Raw genomic sequence first — 13,919 nt, 5'->3', positions numbered from 1 at the left:
TTTGGGAAGATATTGACTATCTAGCTGATCTATGCCCCTCATTATTTTATAGACCTCCATAAGATCACCCCTAAGCCTTCTACACGCCAGAGAAAAAAGTCCCAGTCTATCCAGCCTCTCCTCATAACTCAAACCATCAAGTCTCGGTACCATCCTAGTAAATTTTTTCTGCACTCTTTCTAATGTAATAATATCCTTTCTCTAATAGGGTGACTAGAATGGTACACAGTATTCCAAGTGTGATCTTAGTAATGTCTTCTACAACTTCAACAAGACGTCCCAATTCCTGTATTCAATGTTCTCACCAATGAAACCAAGCATGTCAAATGCCATCTTTACCACTCTGTCCACCTGTGACTCCACTTTCAAGGAGCTATAAACCTGTACCCCTAAATTTCTTTGTTCTACAACTCCCACCAGCACTCTACCACTAACCGAGCAAGTCCTGCCCTGGTTCAATCTACCAAAATGCACCATCTTGCATGTATCTAAATTAAACTTCATCTGCCGTTCATCAATCCGCTGGCCCCATTACAATCTAGATAACCTTCTTCACTGACCCCTATGCTACCAATCTTGTTGACATCTGCAAATTTACAAACCATGACTTCTATATTCTCATCCAAATCATTAATAAAATGACAAATAACGGTGGATTCGGTACCAATCTCTGAGGCACACCACTGGTCACAGGCCTCCAGTTTGAAAAACAACCCTCTATAACCATCTTTTGGCATCCATCATCAAGCCAATTTTGTATTCATTTAGCTACCTCATCCTGGATCCTGTGAGATTTAACGTTATGCAACAACCTACCATGCGATACCTTGTCAAAGGCCTTGCTGAAGTCTGTGTAGACAACATCAACTACACTGCCCTCATCAACCTTCTTGGTTATCCCTTCAAAAAACTCAATCAAATTTGTGAGACATGATTTTCCACTCACAAAGCCATGCTGGCTTCTCTAAATGCCTGTAGATCTTGTCTTTCAAAATACCTCCCAACAACTTAGCTACTACAAATGTAAGGCTCACTGGTGTGTTGTTTCTCTACTTTTTCCTGCAGCCCTTTTTAAACAAAGGCACAACATTTGCCACCCTCCAATCTTCAAGCACCTCACCTGTGACTATCGATAATTCAAATATCTCTGCTAGGGGACCCTCAATTTCTTCCCGAGCCTCCCACAATGTCCTGGGATACCCTTCATCAGGTCCCAGGGATTTAGCTATCTGGATGCGCTTTAAGACTTCCAGCACCTCCTTCTCTGTTATACATACACTCCTCAAGACATCACTGTTTATTCCACCAGGTTCCCTAGCATCCATGCTTTTCTCAACAGTTAATATTGATACTTAGTGTAAAAGGCAAGATCTCATTAGTTCAGTAATTTCTATTTGATATTATACTGTAGTTCCTTGAATAGTCCATTCAATGTTGAAGGAAAGAATTACTGACAGCAGCTTCTGGATTTCCATGTTTACCTGTGCATGTGGAATTCCAGAAGTTGTTGTCAACTTTAGAGCTGGAATAACAGCGAACACTGTCAATTTTGCCACCAAAAATTGCAAACTCCAGTCTATGTGAGAATTAGAAAGGACAATGCAAATGTAAGTTTGACCATTCAAGGAAGACTTCTGTGGCCTTAAAACAGAAGGTTATTGTTTAATGTTTTCAGCCTGTCACTCAATTAAATAGGAATTAACGTTGACCAATATCAAGAAGAGCGATACCATGCTTTCAGATGGAACATATTTTCATATCACCTTTATCTCCAGACAGAGATCAACAGATCATATTCCAGTATCTGTCAAGCAGTCCCCACAAAAATCAATGCCATTGGTATTGCAATCCTATTTAAAGGCAGGCAATCTGCTGCCAAATTACAGGGACTGACTACCAAATCATTTCATGGGCATTAAGGCTACTGTGTGGAATTAAGATGAAATGTTTGCAAAAACACAAACAAGACGTATCATTATCGCACATAACAGAGTAAGATGCTCAGGAACATGTTTTGCGTTACTCTTGATACATTCCGGAATTAAGCATTTTATTTGCTAAGCCGGTTATAAGAACAATATTTACTGCTCCCTGAGGTCTGTCTCACAGTGTGATGGGATGTAGAAAGGCAAAAATGTGGCTGGCCTGGAATATTGCATCTTTCACTCACCTATGCAGCAGGCTGCCTCTGTTCAAACAGCCACCTTTGCCTGTTCTACAAACACATCTACTTGAGATCTTTGTCCTTGACACTGGGGCCGTCAATCCTTTAAACCAAGCGTCTGTCCATTGAAAGATAATCGGTTCTAGGAATTAAACTGCATCATCGACAGTAATACCCCAGTGATCATCGATTGTAGAGCAATAGAAAGTCAACGGGAAATCTTAGAAATAATCTGTAGGTTTGGCAAACCTCTCAAAACCTTTTCAGGAGCCCCTAGGGGCTGTGAACCCGCACCTGAGAACTCATCATATAAACTGTATTCAAGTTGATCTTTTTAAAACTGACCATCACTTCTAATTGTACTTGTACTGTTTCAAACACAAAAACAAAACAAAATCATGCTCCAAATGAGTGACTTTCTGATAGAGAAAGATCAGAAGCATGAAAACTAAATCTAACTGAGTAAATATATCGGACAGGTTTTGAACGTCCCAATATTAAGAAGGGCCTTTGGGTTTTTTCAAGTTTTTTTTAAATTGGGGTTTATTAATTAATTTACAAATCACACTCTGTAATGAATCCTATCTCCAGTGTTTTCTAATGCCATTGCAATAACTTATTTAAAGTCACACTGTTGATAATTACCAGTGGTGTATGTCCTGTTTGATTCCTCCCTCCCACCTTTTTGTGGGCTTTGGCTAATATTAGGTACCATTTCAGAGGCTTCTTGTCATCAGTGCTGATTAATACATTTATATTGAATGCTTACTTATTCCGCATGCATAATATAATTCTCACAAAATAGTTACAGCACAGAAGGTGACCATTCACCTTGGTTCTTTTTGATAACCAAATATTTGTCTTAGTGTATGCTGGCACTCCAAAGGGACTGTTCATCGCCCCTGCCTTCTCCATTCTGTTTCTCTCCACAAATAGCACTGAGGAGCTGAGTATGTCCAGCACTTTCTGTTTGTATTCCCAGTATTTTGCTTCTTTCATTTTTATGGCCCCTGGTAAGGCCTCATCTGCAAGTGGAAAAATAATCTTTGTGCCCTCACTGTCAAACTGTTTGTTAATCTTTGGACATTTCTCCTGCTTTGCTTAATTTGTCTTCCTTCAGGTATGAATACAAGTAGCCAGCAAATTGGAAAAGTCATTTTCGGCCTTATCTTTAAGATTCCCAAATGTACACATTCCAGCAGAAATTATTGGATTCTTATCAATACTGGGAACTCATGATTCTTCCTGAGGTAGAATCATAATGGTCAGTTGTAGGATTCCACCAATTCCTTCATCAAAATCAGTAAGCTCGGTGCAGATCAACTCCCAGTCTGAGCTTCAAACTGGACAGTTTCACAATGGAGCTATTTGAATAATTCTGTGTACGTTAATATTATAACACATGTAGAAATAATATAAGTAAATAAAAACAGTATTGTGTTGTGCAGGCTGGGGACTCTTAAATGAATAAATGGATTAATGGCAGCAGTCAATAGAAACATTAAGAAATTGGCAACAGACTGGAAAATTACAGATTACAAAAATCACACAAAAAAGCAAAAGACTGGATCACAGTATAACTTAAATGCTAATAGATCTCCCTTGGTATGGTAACTTCACACCCTATCCTTTCTTTCTCCCCTATATACTGTATAAACGGTACGCTTTGTCTACAAGAAACAATACTTTTCTGTGTATCCCAATACATGTCTCAATAATCAATCACTCATTATTATTCCTATATAATCATGATCTTTATTTTTATATTATCCTTTGACCTGAAGCTTGTCTGGTACTTGCACCTGACTTTTCTCCCTTGCTTCATCTCATTGCTTCCAACATTTCTTTCTTCCCCTTGATTAGTGCATCTGATCTTTCTTTATCTCCAATACTGATTTTTATCTTCCTCTGTTTGTCCTTATCTATAAATCTCCTCTCATTTTGTTTCTCTCTTTCTGACATTTTAGCCATGTGTGTCGTTTATCATTCATTCATATTTTATCTCTACATTGTATTGGGAATTCATTTCAGCAATATGTCCATCCAACAACACTTCGTTGGAAAATCTTTCAGAGATTTCATGGAAATTTGCTTGTTTCCCAGTTTATATTTAGACCTGTATGTCATTCTGTCTCAGAATTTATATTAGGGTCATAGAGCTCTACAACACAGAAAAAGACCCTTCGGCCCACTGAGTCTATGCCATCAAAGACAGACCATCCAACCATTCTAATCCCATTTTCCAGCTCTTGGTTCATAGTTTTGCAAGTTTTTTCATCACAAATGCACATCTAAATACTCCCTAAACATTATTAGATCTCTGCCTCCACCACCCTTTTAAACAGTGAATTCCTGACTCCTACCATCCTCTAGTAGAATGTTTTTTTTTTGGGTTTTGAACCTCAACTACTCTCTTGCAGCCTACTTTATCCCCATCTGCCCAGCATTCCAAGTGCTTCCATCAGACAGGAGATCTATCTGTTGATGTGGAAATAGTAGGCTGAAACAGCCAAACTGAAAATCAAATTGCAGGATGTTGACCATGGGCAGTTGGCAAAGTATAGGAGACCTGGGAAGAGCCTCAGAGACAAGAGGCAGTGGACAAGTGGGGAGGCCAAGATGCAGCTGTCGGATGAAAAGTTTGAAAAATAAGTTTAGATCAGTAGCTTTCATTGTAAATGAGAACATAAGAGTTTATAAAGTAAAAATAACAAAAATAAAGCAAAAATGCATTATCACGAATAAAGATTTCACAGACAAGTGTGTGTAGATGGTAAATATTTTAATGATAGATTGATATAAACTAACATTTATTTAGTATGAACTTAAACAGTTGGTGTAGTCAGAATCCATCCACTCATTCTCTGTTGTGTTATCTAAAGTCCTTGAATATATTACTGCCTTTAACACAGTAATGCTTTGCCTGATGTAGGGAGTACTGTTATTATCCAGCATTAAATAATAATATCTAATATCTATTGGCCAAAAATTGTGATTGTGCAGCCACAGTGTGGCTCACACTGAAGTGTGCAGTTGGTCATATTGGGTCAGGCACCCAGTAGTTATCCCTGCTGTTCTCCTAAAGCTGGTGTTATGCAAATCGGGGCTAATGCCAGGTCAATTGCCAATCTCCTTTAAGAGGTTGACAGCTGACATCAGTATACACAGTGCATGCGCCAATCAAGTCCCTCAAATGCATAGCAGCCGGACCAATGGAGAAACCAATGGGGGCTGCCACCCAAAGATTCAGCTGATGGGTTTCTATTGACCTGACTGTGGATGAGCTGATAATGGCTCACTCACCTTCCCCCCTGAATATCTCCCAGACTCAGATTTACCAACATAGAAGGTTTACAGCACAGGAAGAGACCATTCAGTCAATCATTTTGTGCAGATAAATTTACATGTGATAAGGGCTTCTGCTTCTACCATCCTATTAAGCATTGATCTAGACTCCCACCACCTTCTATCCATGATTTTCTACTGCTAAAATAAATTCCCCTGCACTTTCCGCTATTTCAAAGAAAACAACCCCAGTCTATCTAATCTTTCCTCATCATTAAAATTTTCCATCCCCAGCAACATCTTTGTAATCACATTCTTCTGATGATCAAACTGTACTCTAGATGTGACCCAACTACCTCCAACTCTTCTCTTAGCCTTAAGAACATAATAAGAACATAAGAAATAGGAGCAGGAGTAGGCCATCTAGCCCTTCGAGCCTGCCCCGCCATTCAATAAGATCATGGCTGATCTGTCGTGGCTCAGTTCCACATTCCCGCCCTCTCTCCATAACCCTTAATCCCCTCTCTTATCAAAAACCCATCAACCCGCTTCTTAAAAATATTTAGCGAAGTAGCCTCCACCACTTCAACGGGCAGAGAATTCCAGAGATTCACCACCCTTTGAGTGAAGAAGTTCCTCCTCAACTCCGTTCTAAACCGCCCCCCCTTTATCTTGAGGCTGTGCCCCCTAGTCCTATTATCCTTTCTGAGTGGGAAGAGTCTCTCCACCTCTATCCTATCCATCCCATTCATCATCTTATACGTGTCAATGAGATCTCCCCTCATTCTTCTAAATTCTAACGAGTACAAGACTAATCTATTCAGCCTCTCCTCATAGCTCAACCCCCTCAACTCCAGCATCAGCCTAGTAAACCTCCTCTGCACTCCCTCCAAGGCCAAAATATCCTTACGTAAGTACGGCGCCCAAAACTGCACACAGTACTCCAGCTGCGGCCTCACCAATGCCCTATACAGCTGCAGCAAGACCTCCCTACTTTTATATTCAATCCCCCTCGCTATGAAGGCCAGCATCCCATTCACCTTCCTGATCACCTGCTGCACCTGCAAGCTGGGTTTTTGCGACTCATGCACAAGGACCCCAAGGTCCCTCTGCACCGTCGCCTGCTGAAGTTTTTCGCCACGTAAGTGATAATCCTTCCTACCATTATTCCTACCAAAGTGGACCACCTCGCACTTGCCAACATTAAATTCCATTTGCCATTTCCTGGCCCATTCGCCCAGCCTTTCTAGATCCTTCTGTAGACTCTCCACACCCTCCGCACAATTTGCCTTTCCTCCAATCTTGGTGTCATCAGCAAATTTCGACACCCTACACTCGGTTCCCTCCTCCAGATCATCTATATAAATGGTAAATAGCTGAGGCCCCAGCACCGACCCCTGAGGCACTCCACTAGTCACCATCCGCCAATCCGAATAGCACCCATTGACCCCCACTCTCTGCCTCCTATTTGACAACCAATCCTCTATCCACGCTAACACCCTACCCCCAACTCCCTGTCCCCTGACCTTCTGCAATAACCTCCTGTGAGGCACCTTGTCAAACGCCTTCTGAAAATTCTGAAAAGCCTTCTTCTCTCCAAGGAGAACAATCCCAACCTCTCCAATCTATCCTCATAACTGAAGTTTCTTATCCCTAGAAATGTTCTTGGAAATCTCTTCTGCACTCTCTCCAGCGTGTTCACATCCTTATTAAAGTGTGGCATACAGAACTGTAGATGGAGCATAGGGCACAGAATAAGATTATGCTGAATTTTTACAAGACAGTAGTTAGATCTCAGCTAATAGCTAACTAGTTTCTTGCAAAAGTTCAGCATAACCTCCTTACTCTTGTACCCTATGCTCCAACAGTCATCTTATTTTCATACACGTATGTCTGTCTTTATCTCTTTGTAGTCTCTGTGTCTTCCTCACAGCCTACATTCACACTTAGCTTTGTATCATCAAGAAACATAGCTATATTACTCAAGAAATACAACATCTAGGACAAAATAGCGTCTTAATAGGCACCCCATCAACTACCCTAAACATTCACTCCTTCCACCGCTCATGCACAGTGAAAGCAGAGGGACAAGATGAATGGCAGGAACTTGATAAGCCTCCACAAAAAGCACCTTCTAAACTTGCAACTTCTACCACTCAGGACAAGGGCAGCAGACACATAGGAACAGCTCCACCTACAACTTCCCTTCCGAATTAATCAATGGCTGAGATGCTCCCCAAAAAATTCTAAGTTCTCATGTGGGAAAATTGGAGTAAATCCCTCCGCTTTTTTTAATGTACTTACCAGAGCGATTCACCACAGAGAGCCCTAGAGTAATTCCCTCTGGAAAGTAGGAGGCAGAGCCTATTCCCGCCCGGGAAGCCAGCAGCACAGTGCTGAGCGGACCACTGTCCATCAGGTGCAGGATCAAAAGCTATACTTGATCTCAGCCAAAAGGCTGAGATCATTCTATTTTGGGGGAAAAAAGTCACAGCTGAAATTAAGGTAACTATCTTTTTCAAAATAGATCTATCAGCGCAGAGATCAGCGAATGCGCAGTGCCCCCCTCCAACCCTTCCTCCGCCACCCTACCCCCCCCACCACCCCCAACCAACCCATGGCTGGCCTTCTGACCACCTTACCCCGATTGCTGGCCTCCTGGACCTTCTCGAGCCAGCCCGTGTCCCCCCCCCCACAAGCCCTCCTACCAACCCTAATCTCCTCAACTCCCCTCTGGGCTCCAGTGGACAGTCCCAACCCCCTCACCCATCCTGATGTCTCCTTCCCATGACAATCCTGACACCCTACCAAAGACCAGCCTTGACATCCTGACAGCCCCACATCCCCTCCTGCTAAGCCAGTTGGCTAGTCCCAATCACCCTCACTCCCTCCCTCCCCCACTGATCCTTTTGCAGAGTGGCAGTGTCTCCCCCCCAATCACGATCACCCCCCCAATGTGCTCTTCCCCAATGGATCTCACTCCCTTGGCCGATTTCTGGCACAGAGCTATTGACACCAAAAAAACTTACCTTCGGAGATGCGTGGTGACCGTGACGCCCAGCAGAAATCCCGCAAAATGGGTGCTAATGTCTCCTGGCCCACTGCACTATTTGAGCAGTGCAGCAGGCTGGGAGAATCACCCCTATCATCATGACTTGGAACCATATTGATATTCCTTTACTGTTGTGGGGTCAAAAATCTGGAACTCCTTGCCTAACAGCACTGTATGATAGATTATATGGCAACTGACCTCCTTCTATGTGATATAATTCATGAAAGATGACTCATCCCTTTAGTGCAGACAGTGTGCAAATAATATCATCCTTCAAACAGTCTGCACTGAAGGAAAATTCAGTCGGTGTTTTGTGTAACAAATATCATGAATCCATTTGTTCATAAAGTATTAGGTTGTTCTTTTAATTCATTAATTCCATTTTAGCAGTCTTCTAAATATGCAACCAAAACATAACAGCAAAAGCATAAGAGTTACATTATCAAAGTCTGTATCAATACAACAGACAAAACTACAACATGGAGGAATATTGAATCACCTCTGCATAGAGAAAGCTGAATAACCATCAATATTGCATTTTCCTTTCTTTTATAGACAATTAAATATTATCCAAATGTTAAGCGTCCAAGATCTGAAAAGTCTGAGGACTTAAAATTATTTCCATTAAAGTAAAATCAGATGACACCTGGGATATGACGTTTTGTGGTAAGGGAACCAAAAACTAAACATAGAACTTAAACAAGCTCTTCAAACTTAAGCTTGTTAACTGATGTATTTGCCACATGGTGCAGATAATACTGCTTCAGTTGAATACAGCAGTATTGAAGATGATAAAAAAGGATCATGTTACAAATTAAAATTAATAAATGGAAAATTATGACCAGCATTTAAATGAATTCCCAAATAAGTGTTACCAGGGAATTAGATATATTTGAGTTTGCACATTCTCCCCATGTCTGCATGGGTTTACTTCAGGTGCTCTGGTTTCCTCCCACAGGTTAGGTTGATTGGCCATGTTAAATTGTCCCTTAGCGTCAGGGGGACTAGCGAGGGAAGACGTGCTGGTTAGGTGCTTCCTTGGCTTTGCCTATGCCCCTTGGCACTGCCCATTGGGCATAGGTAGCCCAAGGACATTGCTATTTTGCCCTTTGGGCAGTACCAGGGGCACAGGCTGGCACTGCCTGGGTGCCCATGTCCAGGGAGAACCATTGCCCACTGCCCGATCCCCTGGGAGGCCTCAATTGTCCCCCTTCATTCCAGTGGGGTCAGGCTGCTAGCTTCCTGTCAGTGGGGAGATAGTATAATCCTCACTAGAGTGAAGTACTCTGGTGGGATTGGAGAGACTAGCAGGCCCAGAGAATTCAGTCCCAAACCTGCTAATAGTATTTAAATAGAATGTTAAATACTATTTAAATGATGACCCCACCTCCCAGCCGATTTCCCAGCGGTGCAGAAGCTGTCGGAAATCCAGTCCTGTGAGACATAATTTTTTTAGTGCAGCAGGATGGGAGAATAGTGACCACTATGTCCAACACCATGGGCTTTTATGTTATGATGTAACTTTTTATGAGGTGCCTTGTCAAATGCCTTTTGGAAATCTAAATACAACACATCTACTAGTTCCCCTCTATCTGCTCTGGTTAAAAATTCTTCAAACCACTCTAATAAATTAGTCACACATGAATTCCCCTTTATGAAGTCATGCTGACTCTGCTTGATTAGATTATGATTCTCAAAATGTGCTCCTCTCACTTTCGTAATAATTGATTCCAACATTTTTTCAACAATAGATGTTAGGCTAATTGGCCTAAAGTTACCCGGGTTTTGCCTCCCTCCTTTTTTAAATAGAGGTGTCACATTGGCAATTTTCCAATCCTTTGCTATTTCTCCAGAATCCCACGACTTTTGGAAAATTGTAAGAAATGCAGCCACTATCTCTGCAGTTACTTCTTGTAGGATCCTAGGATGCAAGCCATCAGAACCAGGGCTCTTTTCTGTGTTTAGCCCCATTAGTTTGTCTAATACTACTTCTCTAGTAATGGTAATTAATTCCTCCTCTGTATTTCTTAGTATTAATGGGATGTTTGAAGTATCTTTCACCATAAAGACTAGGATCAACACCAATACCTTCACAGTCAAATATGCTGTTGATGCTTCACTCTCTGACTTAGATTGGATACAAGAAGCTGCCGGTGCCTCTGGAATTGTAACCTAAGAAGCGTGACATCCTTTGGGAAAAGAAAGGAGAAAATTACTGGAAACAAAACGTGGAAGTTCCAAAAAGCAACAGGAAGTGGAGAGTAGCAAGCTCACAATCATGATTAATAAAGTTGCAAATGCCTTGGTTGGCTTTGGGAAATGTATCTTCACAGCAGGCTGTTTCTTATCTCACATCTCACAATCATAATTCTTACCCACTTAGAAGCAATTACTACTTCTGTTGGAATTGTTTCTAAAATGTAACTGGAAATCACAGCATACAAAACTCCCCATAGCATAAACAATTCTAAGTTTTGAGGTGATTTAAAACAGCTAGGTACTGCTTTTGCTCTCATGTTATTTTCAGTGACAACATCAATTAGGTCTCAGCACATGGATGTTACTGAGTAATATCAATAATATTAAAAATTAAGCAATTCCACTTACATTAGCAATTGCCTAGAAATAAATTATGTTAGCAATATCAGGGCATCCAGCCTAAACATTGCTTACCACACATTTTCTGATGCTAAATTGTGGAAATACGCTCATACTGCATGTAATGACAATTAAAGACTTAGGGAGTGCACTAATCCTGCCCATGTGGAACTGTGCATGAGAGGAGGTGCACTGAAAAAACAAGAATCTTCATTCAGAGGACAATGAATATAAATTTTCTTTTCATATTCCAGTTTTTGGGCCACCACTGGGACAACTCTTGGTGATTTACAAGCACTGAACTTTGCATAGGAGTGCCAGTAATATCAAAAAATGGAAATGCTTGTGACAGACACTGTCTGTGCCCCTTGATATCAAGTATAAATGTCAAGGAGGAATTTGCTTGCAGTTATACAATAATGCAGCAAGCAAGTTTTCTCTGCTAGGCATCAATATGAGATGCTTACCCAGGAATGGCACGTTACATAATTTCTTCAAGGGGCAAAACATTTCTGCCAAATAATTGTGTCCAACCTATCCAATTTTACACTTGCACACTCAAGTTCATTAAATTCCATTTATTGTCATCTTAAGCTGGACTTATGCTGTTTTGATATAAAACACGGAGCACTAATATCCAGCAAACTTGCACAGCCAGTATACTTCCTTCCTTAGGTGTGTTATGAATTTTGGCACTTTCAGTTAATGCTGCCTTTCGGTGTCAGAGTGTTTCCTCTCCAAGGTATGCTATTTAATCTATCATCCCTTCCAAAGTAATTATGGGAAGAGCAGGTGCTGGCAGCAGAGTTTTGTGACCAGGATTCTGACGGCCCTGTGGCTCCTTGGGCAATGCCTTCTGACATGCACGTAGCAGCAATACTACGACTGTGGTGCCTGACTGGTGCTGACTGTTCTAGCTATTGCCTCCCATGCCTGACTAAGTTTGTGTTTATTTATTAGTGTCACAAGTAGGCTTACACTGCAATGAAGTTACTGTGAAAATCCCCTAGTCACCACATTCTAGCGCCTGTTTGGGTATACTGAGGGAGAATTTAGCATGACCATTGCATCTAACCAGCACGTCTTTCAGATTGTGGGATGAAACCAGAGCACCTAAAGGAAACCCACGCAGACATGGGGAGAACATTCAGACTCCACACAGACAGTCATCCAAACTGGGAATCGATCCTGGGTCCCTGGCACAGTGAAGCATCAATGCCAACCGCTGTGCCACCATGCCCAATGCTGCAGGCACTTTTTGGTTGATGGTCAACTGTCTAATACTTTGACTGCTTTCTCTCCGCAAGACTTAAAGAAGTCATCTTTTACTTTCTATTTGCATCTTGAAAAAGTTAAGATTTGCCACATTTAAATGCATCCCATTAAATGATATATTTCCCACTTTCTAATTTGAAAATTACTTCCATGAATGAGATTATTTGAGCTTTTACTACAATGCTCTTGGGTCTCCCATGCCAATGCTCATGGTAAATTAGTCAACACATTGTTTTATATAGTAGAATCATATCATCTAAGGCATAATGCATTAATTCGACAACCAAGAGAAAGCCATAGCCATTTCATGCAACAAAGTGCAATTGCTGGTGAAATCAACTAGACTTTAACAGCAGGTTGAAAATTTCTGGTAAATATCAAGTTCCAGGCTAATGACAGCTGTCTTATTGACGTCAATGTTTGGCAACAAGAACAATGTCTGATTTTTGGAGTATGATTGATCCACAGATAATATGATCAACGGGACGGGGGTGGGTGGGTAGGTGTATGAATTTAAGCAATCTACGAACGGCACTGAGTGCTTATGAATAAACATCATGTAACAAGTATTCATCTTCTCAAAATGTTCCGCTGTACTTTCCATGTCAAAAAGAATATGTTTCACGCTTTACCCTCATCAGAGCTTAGTTAGTGACTGTACAAAATGCTGTGTGGCAACAAGTTTCAGCAATACGTCCAACACTGGACTGTGTGACTAATATCGGTATAGGGAAAATGGGGTGCAGAAAGAGAGAGAGTTTACAATGCCGGTCACTATGCAGCAATTCTTACTGGGTGAGACCTCAATTGACTTCAGTTATGATTCGCCCATAGTTGCTACCACTCATGCATGCACATGCATAAAACCTGACCATTTGACTGAGGTATCCAAGGGATACCAGTGCCCCTGGGAGCATTTGATGATGGTGGAGTGGGAGGAAGAAGAAAAAGATTCAAAGATCACATTCTGGGCACAGAAATAAAATTCAAACATACAAATTATATCCTGTTCGGATATAAAATATACATGTATTGTGATATTCCAAACGCACTGGGCTCCAGTTGCAACTTCGCATTACTACATCTCTGTTACATTCAGAAATACAATGTGCACATTTTTATTTTCAAAGAATGACCCTTTAAAATTCTTATAGGTTTCCAGCTGGGTGACAGGGACTGATCAGACTGCATGGAAACTGGGTTGACTAGGTAAACATGAGAGAAAGGGAATCCAAAGTCAATTTGCTACCAAAACAAGTCACTCTTGGGTATAATATTGCCGGTTACCCTAATGCTCAGTAGTGGGGGAAACCTCACCGATCCGTGCTGAACATTTCCGGTATTCTCTGCTTTTATGTCAGATTTCCAGCATCCACAGAATTTTGTATTTGTATCCGGATAGATTTACACCTGACATGGGCGTCGATTTAAGAATCCGCTGACACTTGTATCAAACGCATTAATCGCGCACGCATCAGTTAAAGCTGATTTTAAGCTCTTAACAGTCTATTAATAGCGCCGTTTTGGAAATAGTGTCCTGTTACA

The 13,919-nt window shown here is 41.3% G+C and overlaps 1 protein-coding gene and 1 long non-coding RNA gene across 2 annotated transcripts in view; both read right to left on the bottom strand.

Annotated features, from left to right (window-relative positions):
* The window catches only part of vamp2 (vesicle-associated membrane protein 2), a 117,278-nt gene that overhangs the window by 102,438 nt on the left and 921 nt on the right, over positions 1–13,919 (bottom strand). The window lies entirely within an intron of this gene.
* LOC145340947 (uncharacterized) lies at positions 2,685–12,825 on the bottom strand. The gene is made up of 3 exons (XR_013886324.1): positions 10,590–12,825; positions 7,754–7,918; positions 2,685–4,789 (listed from the first exon to the last, which is right to left on the bottom strand). It is a non-coding gene; the product is annotated as an uncharacterized LOC145340947 (long non-coding RNA).

Source organism: Carcharhinus amblyrhynchos, chromosome 3 (assembly GCF_965287045.1).
Source record: "Carcharhinus amblyrhynchos chromosome 3, sCarAmb.v2.hapA, whole genome shotgun sequence".
Lineage (NCBI taxonomy): Eukaryota > Metazoa > Chordata > Chondrichthyes > Carcharhiniformes > Carcharhinidae > Carcharhinus > Carcharhinus amblyrhynchos.
This window is presented reverse-complemented; position numbering and strand designations above follow the sequence as displayed.